Genomic DNA, 17577 nt, shown 5'->3' with positions numbered 1-17577 from the left:
CCCCCATCCCTCCCTGCGCACAAAGTTACAGTGTTAAAAAAAAAATAGAGGGCCAGATTCACAAAAGAGATACGACGGCGTATCTCTGTGATCCGCCCGTCGTATCTATGCGGCTGATTCATAGAATCGCGTTACGCATAGTTCTCACTAAGATCCGACAGGTGTAATTGACTTACACCGTCGGATCTTAGGCTGCAATTCTAGGCCGGCCGCTAGGTGGCGATTCCATTGCGGTCGGCGTAGAATATGCAAATGACTAGTTACGCCGATTCACGAAGGTACGCTTTGCCCGTCGCTCTAAATTTATGTAGTTTCCGTCGAGATACGCTGCGTAAAACTAAGGCTGCCCTCTTGGTGGTCTAGCCAATGTTAAGTATGGCCGTCGTTCCCGCGTCAAAATTTGAAATTTCACATCGTTTGCGTAAGTCGTCCGTGAATGGCGCTGGACGGCATTTACGTTAACGTCGAAACCCATTACGTCCTTGCGACGTCATTTAGCGCAATGCATGTCGGGTAATTTTAGGGACGGAGCATGCGCAGTACGTTCGGCGCGGGAACGCGCCTAATTTAAATGGTTCCCGCCCCATTTGAATTAGGCGGGCTTGCGCCGGGCGGATTTACGCTACGCCGCCGCAAGTTTACAGGCAAGTGCTTTGTGAATCAAGCACTTACGCTGTAAACTTGCGGTGGTGTAACGTAAATGGGATACGTTACGCCGCCGCAGCGTAGCCAGATTCTATGTGAATCTGGCCCAGAATGTAAAGTAAGTGCCCCCCATCCCCCGTGCTCACATGCAAATGTGAACGCACGCGTATGTCCGGCCAGCGATCGCACCACACATGTGAGGTATCACTGTGATCGTCAGAGCGAGAGCAATAATTCTAGCATCAGACCTCCTTTGTATCTCCAAAATAGTAACCTGTAAAGGCGTTTAAAGCGTCACCTATGTCGATTTATAAGTATTGTAGTTTGTCGCCATTCCAGGAGTGTGCGCAATTATAAAGTGTGACATGTTTGGTATCTATTTACTCGCTGTAACATCATCTTTCACATTATACAAAATAATTGGGGTGACTGTTGTGTTTTTTTTCCTACAAAAAACTGCATTTGCAAAACCCCTACACAAATAATGTGTGATATAAAAAATTATAATGATCACCATTTTATTCTCTAGGGTCTCTGCTAGAAGTAAAATGTTTGGGGATTCTAAGTAATTTTCTAGCAAAACGTACTGATTTCCATTTGTAAACAAAAAAAGCCTGGGGGTGTCAAGCGGTTAAAAGGGGGGAGGGGTTCTCTTTAGATTGTAGTGAATGAGAAGCACATGGCACTGAGTGACTCCAGATGTGAGTCCCCCCTCCCCCTCTCTTTGTGTTTGTAGTCAGCATGGCCCCAGGACGTCTGTAGGGGAGGGGCCCCTGTGAGGAAGCTGGCTCACAATGTGATTGGAGTCTTCCCAGATCCGTAGTGCAGACACAGAACGTCCCTCACACCTCTCAGCCAGGACAAGAAGCCTCCATCTTCCATCGGGGACATGGAGGAGAACTTTCCCCTGATTGTGGACACTTGTGAGCCGGAGGAAGAGAAGCCGAGAGGTGGGAGAGATTTCCCCCTTCATGTCCAGTCACCGTGCTGGGAAGAGTCAGAAGTCACCTGACCATAGAAGAGGAGCCAAGAGGGACCATCCGAGAGGACCCCAACCATAGAAGACTCATCAGAGGAGCCAAGAGGGACCATCCGAGAGGACCCCAACCATAGAAGACTCATCAGAGGAGCCAAGAGGGACCATCCGAGAGGACCCCAACCATAGAAGACTCATCAGAGGAGCTTCACATCACCCTCCAGACCAGGACACCATCATCCAGGTATTCATCTCTCAATCAGTACCACTAACTCCCCCCACCCCCCGCTATCTCTCCCATCCACCCCTTTTTTCCACCACTGCCTCCTTGTCCACCTCTCTACCACTGAGCACCAATGCCCCCTTTCTCTCTACTGAATACCTATATTCCCATTTTTCCTAAAAAATCACTAATGTCCAACATTTCCCTTCATTGAATATCCCCCCCAACCCCACTGACCACAGATAACGGGCATTTTTTTTCCCCTCCCATTTACCTCTCACTTTCCACTTGTCCACCCCACTTCCCTGTCACCCCAACTGCCTCCCTGTTCACCCCATTTCCTCCCCGTCACCATGTTGTATGTTACTAGACTGCTCCCTAACCGTTCGAGTTCACCAGATTGTATGTAAGATTTGTATCTGCCTGTGTGTGGTCAGCCAGCTAGATATATGTGGAGTCTCCCTCTAGAGGTGGGCAGAGGTATTACAGGCTGTGCCAAGTCTATCACAGCTGGTTTTACTGGCCAGTAGAGATGGACTTGAGCGTTTTTCGCAACCCCACGTGCCCGATCCCGCCAGGAAGCCGGCATCGCAAAGCACTAATCACAGGCAGTGAGACATTTCCCGATTCGCAGCGGCACAGACCAGGAAATGTCTCACTGTCTGTGATTAGTGATGTGCAATGCCGGCTTCCTGGCGAGAACCTGAACATGCCCGAGCCCATCTCTACTGGCTACCAATAATCTCCCTCTCCTTCCCTCCTCCACCAAACAAGGTCCTCTCCTGGTTTTCTAGTTCCCGTGGGGCTTCCCTCCTTGTCATGTGTGTGGCAGTGGTGGGATAATAGAGTGTGTGTGCTGTTATACAGCTGTTACCCCTGTCTGGGGTGGGAACTTGGGGTTCTCCTGACAATCTGCCAGCGTGCTGGGTGATTTCTGTGGATATACAACAGAAGGTGATACCCCGTGTGTTGTCTGACCCCCCACATCCCTGTACCCCGATACCATAGTCTGTAACATCAGACTCCTCCCACTGACCACTATGGCTGAACATTGTTTTCATCCTGCTGACCACAGACCCAAATCATTTGTCCCCCCTGAGCAGCAGTATAAGGGGCACTATGACTATAATATTGTGCTGACCCCTCTACTCTATATATTGTGTTGTACATTACAATAGTGCTGACCTCTCTACTCTATATATTGTGTTGTACATTACAATAGTGCTGACCGCTCTACTCTATATATTGTGTTGTACATTACAATAGTGCTGACCCCTCTACTCTATATATTGTGTTGTACATTACAATAGTGCTGACCCCTCTACTCTATATATTGTGTTGTACATTACAATAGTGCTGACCCCTCTACTCTATATATTGTGTTGTACATTACAATAGTGCTGACCTCTCTACTCTATATATTGTGTTGTACATTACAATAGTGCTGACCCCTCTACTCTATATATTGTGTTGTACATTACAATAGTGCTGACCCCTCTACTCTATATATTGTGTTGTACATTACAATAGTGCTGACCCCTCTACTCTATATATTGTGTTGTACATTACAATAGTGCTGACCTCTCTACTCTATATATTGTGTTGTACATTACAATAGTGCTGACCTCTCTACTCTATATATTGTGTTGTACATTACAATAGTGCTGACCCCTCTACTCTATATATTGTGTTGTACATTACAATAGTGCTGACCCCTCTACTCTATATATTGTGTTGTACATTACAATAGTGCTGACCCCTCTCTACTCTATATATTGTGTTGTACATTACAATAGTGCTGACCTCTCTACTTGTGGTCAGTCGGTCACCCAGCACTTGCCCCATCTAGGTTACAGGCAGATGGGTGACAGGCAGTGGGCGGACGTCTCCTCCTCCTATGCGTCCAATAGGATCGCCTCTCATTTCAAGCAATCAGATGACGGGTCTCACAACCTACTTCCTGATTGGCGGGGAGGAGAATCAGTGTGAGAATAGAGAATATTCATTCGCTATCGTCACACAACTGGGTGGGCTCAGAGTGCTCTGCACCCCAAAGCCCACCCTATTTTGAAGCCTATTAGAGCCTCGGGCTCTAATAATGTGCTTCAACTCCCCCATTGAAATCCATGCATCCGGCACCCTGAAAGTAGATTAGGGGGCGGACGCATGGATCGGGGGGCGGCGCTCATGTGCACCTAATGGGCGTGCCACCACTGGTAGCAGGGCCACTGTTAGAAATTGCAGGGGCCCTGTACAGCCTACCTGATGCCCCCCTAGAAAATATCAAAACAATATTTTCACTAAAAATACATGAAAATCATTATTAGTGGACACAAACATTCCATCATACATAAAAACATAAATTCCATCTTCAAGACAAAATTCTTCCTAAAAAATAATGTACAGTACATATTCCACTAATTCCCAGTTCAAATTGCCCCCTCCCCCAATCCCTTCCTCACCCCCAAAAAATCCCCCGCCTAGCACACATCCTATTTCTTCTCAAACTTTCTATCCTAGCACAAATCTTCTCCTCCAAATCCCCCTTCCCAGCTAAAATCCCCTCTAATTCCAGCTATTACCCCAAATTCCCCCACCCCCTCCTGGCACAAATCTTTCTTTAATCCCCTCCTAGGACAAATTCCCACAAATCCCTCCTCCCAGCACAACCCCCTCTAAATTACCTTCTCTATCCCCCCAGCACTAATCTCCCACCCCACTCCTAGCACAAACATCTCCTCTCTTGGCTCAAATCCCCCCCAACCCTGCTCCTAGTACATATCCCCCCACCCATCCTCCATTCTTGAACATATCCCACTCCCCAAATCCCCATTACATTTCCCAGTACAGATAGCCACCCATCCCCCCCCCCCCCAACTTACAGGAGGAAGTCACTACAAAGCCAGGAGGAGGTGTCCTGTGTTGCGCTCTCACCGTCACTGTCAGAAGAGCGTTCATCCATACCGCACATGAGACAGGATCGCTCTTACTGCAGATTGCATTGCTCTGGACACACACCGTTTGATTACCGCCCCCCCAATCTCCTCCAAGGGCTGCTCACCTCTCAGCAGCAGGAAATGTGGATGGGGGGCGGTAATCAAACTGTGTGTACAGTACAATGCGATCTGCAGCAAAAGCGATCCATGTGCTCTACGGAGGAGCGCTCTTCTGACAGAAGGTGAGAGTACAACACAGAGCACCTCCCACAATGTACCCCATACCCATTCAGATAGGGATGCCAGGATCTGGGGTCCCCTTGTTAAAGAGGTCTTCCAGTTTCCAATAAGCCCCCTACCCGCATACCCCCACATACATTGGGGCAGGGTTGTGGGGATGAGGCCCTTGTCCCCATCAACATTGGGACAAAGTGCTTTGGGGGGACCCCAAAGCACCCTCCCCATGTTGAGGGCAAGCGGGTTGGTATGGTTCCGGAGTAGGGGGAGCTCACTCCCCATTTTACGGCCTGCCAGGCTGCTTGCATGGATAAGGGTCTGGTATGGATTTTGGGGGGATCCCACGCCAAACTTTTTTCAATTTTAGCATTGACTTCCCCTTAAAATCCATACCAGATCCAAAGGGCCTGATATGGATTTTGGGGGGCCCCATGCCATATAATTCTCTTTATTTGGTCATGGAGCTCCCTCCTTAACCACTTCAATACACTGTATTATATATTGTAAACTTCACTATATACACTGCACTCTTATTTATTAATTTATATATATATATATATATATATATATATATATATATATATATATATATATATATATATATATATATATATATATATATATATATATATATATATATATATATATATATATATATATTACATATATACACACACACACAAATATTTATTTATTTTGCATTGACTTCACTATATACTCTGAACTGCACTGTAACCCCTCATAGTTACTCTTATTTTAAACATTTTAATTACATGCCCCTGTTAAACAGGCCAGAAAAATTCGGCCTTAGGTGGTGGTGTGCCCTAAACCTCAACCCCTTAACGCCCGCCGCACGACTATTTACGTCCGCACAATGGCACGGACAGGCAGATGGGCGTGTATATATACATCCTTGCCTTCTAGCGGGTGGGGGGTCCGATCGGGACCCCCTCCGATGCGTGCGGCGGGCGGATCCCCTCGGGGAGCGATCCGGGACGACGGCGTATGTAAACAGTCCTACAGCCACACCCCCCTACAGTTGTAAACACACACTAAGTGAACACCAACTCCTACAGCGCCCCCTGTGGTTAACTCCCAAACTGCAACTGTCATTTTCACAATAAAGAATGCAATTTAAATGCATTTTTTGCTGTGAAAATGACAATGGTCCCAAAAATGTGTCAAAATTGTCCGAAGTGTCCGCCATAATGTCGCAGTCACAAAGAAAATCGCTGATCGCCGCCAATAGTAGTAAAAAAAAAAAAATAATAAAAATGCAATAAAACTATCCCCTATTTTGTAAACGCTATAAATTTTGCGCAAACCAATCGATAAAAGCTTATTGTGATTTTTTTTTACCAAAAATAGGTAGAAGAATACGTATCAGCCAAAACTGAGGAAAAAAAATTATATATGTTTTTGGGGGATATTTATTATAGCAAAAAGTAAAAAATATTGAATTTTTTTCAAAATTGTCGCTCTATTTTTGTTTATATTGCAAAAAATAAAAACAGCAGAGGTCATCAAATACCACCAAAAGAAAGCTCTATTTGTGGGAAAAAAAGGACGCCAATTTTGTTTGGGAGCCACGTCGCACGACCGCGCAATTGTCTGTTAAAGCGACGCAGTGCCGAATCGCAAAACTTGGCCTGGGCATTTAGCTGCAAAATGGTCCGGGGCTTAAGTGGTTAAATATTGTTGGAAGCTAGCATCATCAAGATTCAGGAATAGGATGGTCGGCATAGGCAGTCTTCAAGGAATCCCAGATCCATAGCAAATTCAATCAGTTAAATCAGCATCAGGTGCTTGATAGCTGCTGATCCAGGACTGATTCATTTTTATAAATGTGAGCCTATCAATGGAGTCTGTGGACAGGCACACTCTTTGATCGATTACAAACCCTCCAACAGCACTGAATGTGCATTAAGAAAGCACGCTGGATGCAGGACAGGCCAGTAGCTCGATTGCATATTGAGCAAGTTCTGGCCAGTGGTCCATTCCCAAGACCCAGTAACCCAGTGGATGCTCCGTTGGAGAGGTCTCCAAGTCTGATCTTGCCCCTAGATATTCCTGTACCATGAAATGTTGATGATGGTTGCTTGAACCTCTCAGCCCTGGGCACTGAGGAGTAAAAAATGTTTAAAGGCATTGGTTAGCCGGCCACCTTCTCCACCGCTCTTCCTCTGACCGAACAAAGCCTCAGAAACACGTTGTCCAGCACCAGGAAATGGTAACCTCTCAGGCCTTGTACACACGACTGAACCCAGAGGCGATTCAGTTCGCATGTGCCGCGCTATATAAGTTTTTCATTCATTCATTCATTCAACATGTCCGCTGAAACTGGTTTCCGTGGACATGTCTGACCGTGTGTAGGGCCGACCGGACAGTTTTCCGGCCTAGCGGACAGGTTTCCAGGGGACAAATGTTTCTTAGCATGCTAAGAAACATGTCCGCTGGAAGCCTGTCCGTCGGACATGTCCGACGGTCAGTACGACTCATCGGACATGTCCGCTGGCCCGAGAACCTGCGCATGGCGTCAAGTGATTCGACGCATGCGTGGAAGCATTGAACTTCCGGGTTTGGCGCACGTCGCTGCGTCATCGTCGCCGCGTCATCGTCGCCGCGTCGTCACCGCGTATTCTGTCCGCGGGGATTTTGGTTTGATGGTGTGTACAACCATCAGACCAAAATCTGCTAGCAGACATGTCCGATGAAAACGGTCCGCGGACCGTTTTCATCGGACATGTCCGCTCGTCTGTACAAGGCCTCAGGGTCTGGAAAGGTGTTACACATGTATAAGATTATTGTTCTGATATCATTTATTATCATCTGAGTAGTTTTCAGAGTTTGGCACTAGATGGCGCACCTACTTTTAATTACTGTTAAGTCTTGTGTTCGGACTTTTTGGCTGCAGCTTTCTTTCATTTGTGATTTGCATCAATTGCTTTGTTTATTAACATTGAGAGGTGGAGGGATAAACGCAGGAATATTTATTTATACAATGATCATTGCTGATGGATATACCCTGCGGCAGTGATCGTCCCAAAAAAAACAGACTGGCTTGTTGAAATTAAGTTGTTTGATAAAACAACTTTAGTACAACCAGCCTGCCTATAAATGGATCGAAATTCGTCCACATTCTACCGAGCCAAATTTTGATCTGTCTATGGCCAGCTATAGTGTGTGACTGTTGCTCCTATGAAAAGTGATTCATGCTTGGATCTTTTTTCCAGAACTGTTTGAGAGGTGGAGAGGAGGTGATATGTTGCCTCCTCATCGCCTGATTCAGGGCCCATTCACACTAGAATGCAGTGCGGGAAAAGACACATTCCCGTGTGACTTCCCGCACCACATTCCAATCACACTGCCCTTAACGTCACCATAAATGCAGGATGCAAACGCAGTGTGTTTACCCACACCAGATCACATGGTACAAAAGTAGCATGCAAGGGGGTTGCCATGCGTCTCATAAATGGAGTACATGCAATACTTTTGGTGCAGTGCGATTTTAAGGTCATTCAAAATGAATGGGGCAGAAATCGCACTGCACAGAACTGCATATGAATTGCACTGGAACCGCACAACATTCCCATGTGATTCCCATGCATTTCCTGGTGTGAATGGGCCCCTAACCTGATAATTGCAGTACTACCCCTCTACAGTCACATGCAGAGCAGTTGCACTACAGCCCCATTGAACTGCATTATTGCATTCGGTGGCAGCAACATTCTGTTTAAGCACAGCACCGTGGCCGCGGCATGTGTACAGCTGGTAACAGTTGTATGTTTAGTGTTCAGACAGGGGGTCAGTAAAATCATGGCTCAACCACCTAGTTTTACTTCCCCCAGACACATGTGTGAACAAGCCCTAAGGATCCTCTGAAACGGAACGGAGCCCACTTCAATCAGCAGAGGATCCATGAGCAGATCCCTTCCTGAATCAGAGCTGAACAGGATGGATGTCAGTTTTTTACATCTGTCCCCATTTCTGTTTGTGGCAGGAGACACAGGAGGACCTGTGACAGTTCTATGGGTGGCTGGATGAAAACAGACTCCAGTGTCTATTTACTGTCTGGTTACATCAGGCTTTCTCCCATGTGTCACATTTAGGTCCAGATAAATGGAAGAGGACACAGTCCTTTTTAAAATAAAAACTCCAGACCTGGAAGGATTCAGAGCTAGGTACCATATTTGCCGGTGTATAAGGCGACCCCCTAATTTTACAGTTTAAGATTTTTTTTTCTGTTCAAATTTTTTATTGTAAAAATAAAGAGTACAGAGTAAAAAGAAAATAAACATTTCCGCTTAAAACAATTGCGGAGATACAATGGTATATAATAGTATTAACGTGTACATACAATACCGGGAGGACCTTCCGGGATTACATAACAAGGGATTAAGTGCAACATAGTGGGAGAAGGTATTATACTAGGGTTATGTGGGAACATAGTGGATAAAGACAAATAAACCTAGGATTACAGAGCACACGTTTCTATTCCATAAGGTGGCATAGAACAATAGTCCGTACTCAACACGTTCAAGGATATAGAACTGAAGGCTAATGGGGGGACACGGGTAACCGCGTCGCCCTAGTGCTTAAGACAATAAGTTTCAACATAAAGGGGGGGGGAGCCCTAGGAGACCAGGGCAGGGAAGGGGAGACGTAGAAATGGGAGATGGAGGGAGGGAGGGAGAAAGGAGGAAAAAGTAAAGAAAAGAAAGAGTGTGTCAGCGCGGACGGGTGCGCCCCCGATGGGCCATTGTGTCAATTTATGAGAACATCACGACAATCATGGGATAGGGAAGGTGGCTACGAAGTCAGGAGGGAGAAAAAATTCCACCCATGGGGACCATACTTTATCATGCTGTGGGATCCGGTCCAGAACAATTGCTTCAGTCTTGCTATGGATCATTGCTTGGGTCACTCTGTGTTTAACTTCGGCTACATTTAGTTTGGAGGTTTTCCAGGCCTTGGCTATTGTTTGTTTAGCAGCTGTGGTCAATTGTAGTAGGAGGCGAATTTGGGCTCTGGTATAATCACCATTAATATGATTCAATAAGGCCAAAGCTGGGTCAGGGAGGAGGGTGTCGCGTAAGAGGGTAGAGGCCATACGGAATATCAGCTTCCAGAACTGTTGTACAATGGGGCATGACCACCAGATATGCTCATGGGTACCCCTCTCTCCACAACCCCGGAAACATACCGGAGAATACAAAGGTGAGAATTTAGCTATCCTAGCCAGGACCAGGTACCACCGCATGAGGACTTTATAGTTGGCTTCCATGGCCACCACATTTTGAGTGGAGGACTTGGTGCGGGCCCAGATATTTGCCCAGTCCCCTGGTTCCAAAGCTATTTGTAGGTCCTTGGACCACTGTGCAGCATATAGAGGGAGTTCAGAAGGTGGGGTCGTGAGATGGCTATAGATTTGTGAAATAATGCCGGGAGCGTGTGGATCTGAGTTACATATATTCTCATAGAAGGACATACCGTCAAATGAGGAGCAAGCACCTACCACTGTACGAGTGAAGTGGGATATTTGAAGGTAGCGAAAGTATTCGACAGAGGGTAACTTAACTTGGGTCTGGAGCTCTGAAAAAGTTTTCAAAGTGGTTTTATTCACTATATCGCTTATCCGACGTAGCCCCGCTTGAGACCAAAACCGGAAGGACTCCGGTTCAACAAAAGCAGGATAAAAGAGTGGGTGGCCAAAAAACGAGAGTAAGGGGGCATGGGCGGGACAGTTTAAGATTTTTTTGTTTTGCCTGTACTCACCATATAAGACAACCCCCCCCCCCCCTTCCGAGGCTTCTGACGCTTCATATTTCTTCCTTCTGGAGCCATATTCTTCATTCTTGCTGGAGCCAATCACGGCGAGCGATGTATTCTATTAATGAATACAAAGCTTGCTTGGATTGGCAGAGCCTGTAACATCAGCCCACGACTCTCAAAGCCAATCTGAGCAGGCTACTGTATGTAAACTGCTCGGATTGGCAGAGGTTGTTACTCCAAGCAGGTTCTGTATTCATTTGAATATATCGCTCACTGGGATTGGCTAAGCGGTATGTACTGTATGTAGCCAAAGCTATATACAGTATTACTGCACATCCAGCAGGCACCCGATCAGCTGACCCAGCGTATAAGATGACCCCTGCTTTTTGGCCATTTTTTTAAGTATAAAAGGTAGTCTTATACGCCAGAAAATACAGTAGGTGTAAACAGTCCATTTACATTAGCCTGTCCATAGGGCTGCATGGACCTTCCGATCAGGTCCTTCTCATAGGGTTGCATGGACCTTCCGATCAGGTCCTCCTGATGGGGCTGCATGGACCTTTTCCGATCAGGTCCTCCTGAAAGGGCTGCATGGACCTTTCCGATCAGGCTCTCCTGATAGGGCTGCATGGACCTTTCCGATCAGGTCCTCCTGAAAGGGCTGCATGGACCTTTCCGATCAGGCTCTCCTGATAGGGCTGCATGGACCTTTCCGATCAGGTCCCCCTGAAAGGGCTGCATGGACCTTTCCAATCAGGCTCTCCTGATAGGGCTGCATGGACCTTTCCAATCAGGTTTTCCTGACAAATTGAGAGGACCTGAAAGAAATACCCATGTGAAAGGACCCCTGTTGGTCACCAAAATGCACTTCTTTCTGCACTCCTATGACCTGTATTCAGCTGACATCGGGCTAAAGCCTGAAGTTGGCTGATGAAAAAAATATTGCTATTATGCAATTGGATGCCACAAACATTACAAAATATGCAGGTAACTTAACACCGCCCCCTTCTCTACCCAACAGGGATTGGGGATGATAGGTGTGGGGGGAGTTGCAGCTTCCCGTTTTCACTCCAGACACTGGATTAACTTGTTCCAGCACTTGGCTGAACATACTCTGAACGAACTGAGGGGCCTGCTGGAGACAGTCCTTTTAAAAGATTAGGAGGTGCAGTGTTTCCTGGGAATGGGAGGAGGAGTCTTCTCTCTCAGATGTTGTCTTGAAAGACTTCTGGAAAAGACGTTACTGGTGAGTGTCAGAATTTGCCTCCTATAGACTTTAATAAGGTTTGTATTTACATCGACAATGTTTGGAGTTTTTGGATTTGCGAAAGGTGCCCACGAGTCAATCCCAAGCACATCCCCCTCCCCCCCATCACTATGCAGCACAATGCTCTAAATTAAAACAAATAATTACATTCTCCTGCAGGAAATTGTAATACATTGTCAATTTTACCAGCCAATGGGAATCATGGTGTCCTCAGTCAAATAAAATACAAAAATATAAACATGTATAATATTGTTTCTATATATTAGATATGTTTTAATAATGAACATTTCTAAAAAAAAAAAAAAAGCTACATTATTTAACCATTTATATAGAATTCTCATTTATTTTTTCTTGTACAGGTGGATTGATGAACCAAGTTTTGGAGACAAAACGTATTGCACACCAGAAGGTTCACACTGGAGAGAAGCCATTTCAGTGTTCTGAATGTGAAAAATAATTTTCAACCAAGAGAGAGCTTATTACACATGAGAGGGGTCACCCTGGAGAGAAACCTTTTCAGTGTTCTGAATGTTACAAAACTTTTACACAGAAGGGTAATCTTATAAAACACAAGATGATTCACACTGGAGAGAAACCATATCAATGTTCAGAATGTGACAAAACTTTTACACGGAAAGATTATCTTATCACACACCAGACGACTCACACTGGAGAGAAGCCATATCAATGTTCAGAATGTGACAAAGCTTTTTCATGCAAGTCAAATCTTATCGCACACCGGAAGATTCACACTGGAGAGAAGCCATATGAGTGTTCTGAATGTGGCAAAGCTTTTACAACAAAGAGAGAGCTTATCATACACCAGAGGGTTCACACTGGAGAGAAGCCGTATCAGTGTTCTGAATGTAACAAAGCTTATAAAACAAAGTCACACCTTTTCATTCACCAGATGAGTCACACAGGAAGGAAGCGGTATGAGTGTTCTGAATGTAAAAAAGCTTTTGTAGAGAAGAGAGAACTTGTCAGACACCAGATGACTCACACTGGACAGAAGCCCTACGAGTGTTCTGAATGTGACAAATCTTTTACAGACAAGAAAGGGCTTAACAGACATCAGAAAATTCACATTGAAGAAAAGCCATATGAGTGTTCTGAATGTGACAAAGCTTTTACACAGAAGTCAAATCTTATCAAACACCAGAAGATTCACACTGGAGAGAAGCTGTATCAGTGTTCTGAATGTGACAAAGCTTTTATAGAGAGGCACACCCTTTTCCAACACACAAGGGTCCACACCACAGAGAAGCCATATCAATGTTCTGAATGTGGCGAAGCTTTTGCATGGAAGTCAAGCCTTATCAGACACCAGAGAATCCACATCAGAGAGAAGCCATATGAATGTTCTGAATGTGGCAAAACTTTTGCATGTAAGTCATATCTTATCACACACCAGAGGATTCACACTGGAGAGAAGCTGTATCAGTGTTCAGAATGTGAGAAAGCTTTTATAGTCAAGACAAGCCTTATCACACACCAGAGGGTTCACATTGGAGAGAAGCCATTTCAATGTTCTAAATGTGACAAAGCTTTTACGGTTAATTCCAGGCTAATCTATCACCAGAGGATTCACAAGCTTCAGTGAGGAAACTATGGAAGAAGGGGAGAAATTAATGGGGTAGGAGCTAAGCTGCAATGAAAGACTTCAGGGTGTCTCAGTTTCACACCTCATGTTATCTCACACATTAGTAAAAACAAGTATATTGCTATTAAAAAATATATAAAATAAGTGAGCAAAAAGGAATGTGATGGATGGTCACTGTAGTATTCATGTCTATCGGGCACAGCTTGAAAGTACTTGACTATTCTACATTTTGATTTTTTTTTGGGCGGGCAACAATGAACCGTATTCCTTATGATTCTCATCTGTATCCTTTTTATGGGGCTTTGTCTGAACATGTAATGCATTTGTATGATTCGCTAACTGAGCTGTATTCTCAAGTGTTTTCTTCATTGCCTGATCCTGAGCCAATACATGACCAACACTGCCTCAGTACAGGGAGACTGGGTAGCCGTCAAGCGGCATCTTGCCAAGACTCTGAAGCCTCAGTGGGAGAATCCTTTCCAGGTTCTGCTGACAATTGCTATACCTGTCAATCATGGGGGTTCCAGCTAAGCCCATCGTGTACATTTTCCACTCCTCTTCCCATGATCAAGGCCTCCTGTCCATATTCCACCGCCTCCTGCAGACAGGAAAATCAGCCAATCAGACTTCTCCATTCCATGAGAAAGCAACTTCTTAATCTGGCACAGGCCTTGCATCACCGAGTTGCAGCTGTTTTACGGGATGCATTCAACATTACAACCTTATCCCAGCTGGCTACTTGTCTTTTATTCAGTTCTGCTGAAAGTCGAATGCCTTGTACACACGATCGGATTTTCCATCGGGATAAACTCTGACTGATTTTTCAGATGGAATTCTGTTCTAGTGGTCTTGCATACACACTGTCACAACAAATTCCGACCATCAAGAACGCAGTGACATACAACACTACGACGAGCCAAGAAAAATAAAGTTCAATGCTTCTGAGCATGCGTCAACTTGATTCTGAGCATGCATGTTTTTTCTGTCAGAGTTCCCTACAGAATTTCTGATATAATTTTTTTTCCACTGGAGAAAAAAGAGAACATGTTCTCCTTCTAAATTCCGATGGAAAAAAGTCAGATGTGGCACACACACGGTCGAAATATCCAATGAAAAAAATTCTGTCTGACTTTTTCCATCAGAAATTCCGATCGTGTGTATTTTTGTTTTGTTATCTAGATTTTCTATTGGACATTTCCATAGACCAATCATACAGTACAGCTACAAGAGATCTGAACTTACAAAGTGCTGAGTATGTGGTCATATCCCTACAACGTCTACTGAGGGATTGATATTTCTCTTATTGGGGTTCTCTTTATTGACGGAATGGACAGATCTATATTTTTTGTGAACACTTTTTGGACCCCAAAAACATTGTGTAATGTAAAGTGTAACTATGGACAAAATCAATAATGACATAAATGGTGCAATCTGTCCTTTACCATTTTATTCCCCAGGCCGTTCTCTCCCCGGGACTGATAGGGCTTTACCCACCTGAGCTCTGGAAGGTTTTACCCCTTTCATGACCAGGGCGTTTTTTTGCTATATAGCACTACGTTAGTTTAACTGGTAATTGCTCTGTCATGCAACGCTTTACTCAATAAAATGTTTATGATTTGTTTCACACAAATAGCGCTATCATTTAGTGGTATTTGATCACCACTGGTTTATTTTTTTATTTTTTGCCATGTAAATAAAAAAACGTTTTATAAAAAAAAAAAAATCTTTATACATTTTGGCCAAAATTTCTTCTTCTACATGTCTTTTGTAAAAAAAAAAAAAAAATGATAAGTACTGTATATAGTCTGATGTACTGATGGCTTATCTCATTTCTTGGGGCCCCTAAAAAGCCAGGGTAGTACAAATAACCCCTAAATGACTGTTTTGTACTGTAATGAATGGGTTGAATGCATAACTATTGTGTGCTATGATTGGTCAACAGTTATCACTTGGTACAGGGTGCTGTGATTGTCCCAGGTACCATGTGATATCTGTGGGCCAATCACAGAATCATTTCAGGAATCACAGCTGTTAGGAATATAATTCATTCATAGCAGCTTTGTTGACATTGTGATCACATAGCGACGGATCCCACATGATCCCCGGGCTTATCAAAGTGGATGGTTACTGGCAGCTGAAATGTGCTGTGTCTTGTGGACACATCGGCTACTGTAGCAGTGAGCTGCACTCCCCAGGGAATACCAACTTCCATCTATTCCCCACAATCGCTAATTCAGGATCGATTACGTTTTCACCTCCCAAGGAGACTTAAAGCAGAGTTCCGTTAATTTCTTTTTACAAAGTCAGCGGCTACAAATACTGCAGCTGCTGACTTTTAACATATGAACACTTACCTGTCCTGGGCACCCAAAGCCGATTTGTCCTTCAGCTCTCGGGTGCTGCCATCTTCAGTAAGGGAATCAGGAAGTGAAGCCTTGCTGCTTCACTTTCATGTTCCCTACTACACATGCAAGAGTCACGTGGTCCCTGCTTTATTCTGGGACTTGTGTGTATCCCAGAAGACATCAGGGGGGACAGAGGAGATACTGGACATGGCATAGATATCTGCGGATATCTATGCCCGGAAGTGGGAGCAAATACCTGTATTAGACAGGTATCTTCCCCCCTCCCCCCTGAAAGGTGTCAAATGTAACACCGGAGGGGGGAGGATTCCAAAAAGTGGAAGTTCCATTTTTGGGTGGAACTCCACTTTAAACTTGATCACTGAAGCCAACATCGCAATTTAATCCATTTCAGACCATGCCCCCATATTCCTGACTATGCATCTGTCAAGGCCCCCACCCAAACCCAATACCTGGAGACTAAACCTCACGCTATTGACTGACCCCCAGTTGCTCTCCAAGATATCTGCGCTAATAAAATAATACTTTTAACACAACAACACCCCAGATGTTGACCCCATGATGGTCTAGACGGCACATAAATGCTTCATTAGAGGGGAACTAATCAAAATGGGGGCACACTGTGAAAGAGAGAAGGCAATTAAGCCTTTAACAGACAAAATACACACCCTTGAAACAGAACACAAACAGTCTTTAACTGAACGATCCGCTCAGATCTTGTTAGACACCAGAAAATCTCTTCAGCAGATGTTCGAAGCTAAGACAAAATGATAACAACAAAAACCTGGGGAATGCCCAGGGAAAAACCAAGCCTACTTACCGACCAGCTTGCAGAGAACCAATTAACCTGTCTACAGTATGCGTTAAAAACAGGGGTTCGGTCCGCACGCATTTGCAAACGCATGCGTGAGCCACAGAGCCGCGCCAAGGCACCCTGCAATATCTGTGGTCCTAACACTAAACAATGAGCGTCCCCACAGTGGAGGCACATGCATTTTAATGGATAGACAGGGGCAGGTGAACTGAAGGGAAGCCACCCTTCCTTTAAAGGTATAAGAGCACACCAAGCACCCAGCATGTAGCACAATGGCTGCAAAGGTGTTGGTGCACTGATGGACCAATATAAACACCACAGGTGAAGCATAAACATGTCCACTGCCCCCATCTATAGCTGGCCATAACAGTAAGTAGCATTGGAAGGCTAAAGCAGATAACAACAAAAACCTGGGGAATGCCCAGGGAAAAACCAAGCCTACTTACCGACCAGCAGCTTTAAGACAAAATGATTCCTATTCTTTAAAAAAAAATCTACTATGAACGATAAGACAGGAAAATTCCTGGCAAGGGCCTTGAAAAGCGTCAAAGCCAATCAAAATATCGTAGGCATTCGGAATAAAGCAGGGAAGGTCGACATCACCACTGAAAAAATAGCCCGCCATTTCCATAACATCTATACTGATCTCTATAACCTCCCAAGTCCACACAAACCCGCACACGCCCAAGGTGATAGACTGCCAATAATCCAGACTTACCTAAAAGACTGTAAACTTCCCAC

General features: G+C 44.8%; 1 pseudogene; it reads left to right on the top strand.

The window, feature by feature from the left end:
• The window catches only part of LOC120921551, a 183166-nt pseudogene extending 168664 nt beyond the window's left edge, over positions 1-14502 (top strand).
• Positions 14503-17577: the final 3075 nt, after the last annotated feature.

This window comes from Rana temporaria, assembly GCF_905171775.1.
Source record: "Rana temporaria chromosome 2 unlocalized genomic scaffold, aRanTem1.1 chr2c, whole genome shotgun sequence".
NCBI lineage: Eukaryota > Metazoa > Chordata > Amphibia > Anura > Ranidae > Rana > Rana temporaria.
This window is presented reverse-complemented; position numbering and strand designations above follow the sequence as displayed.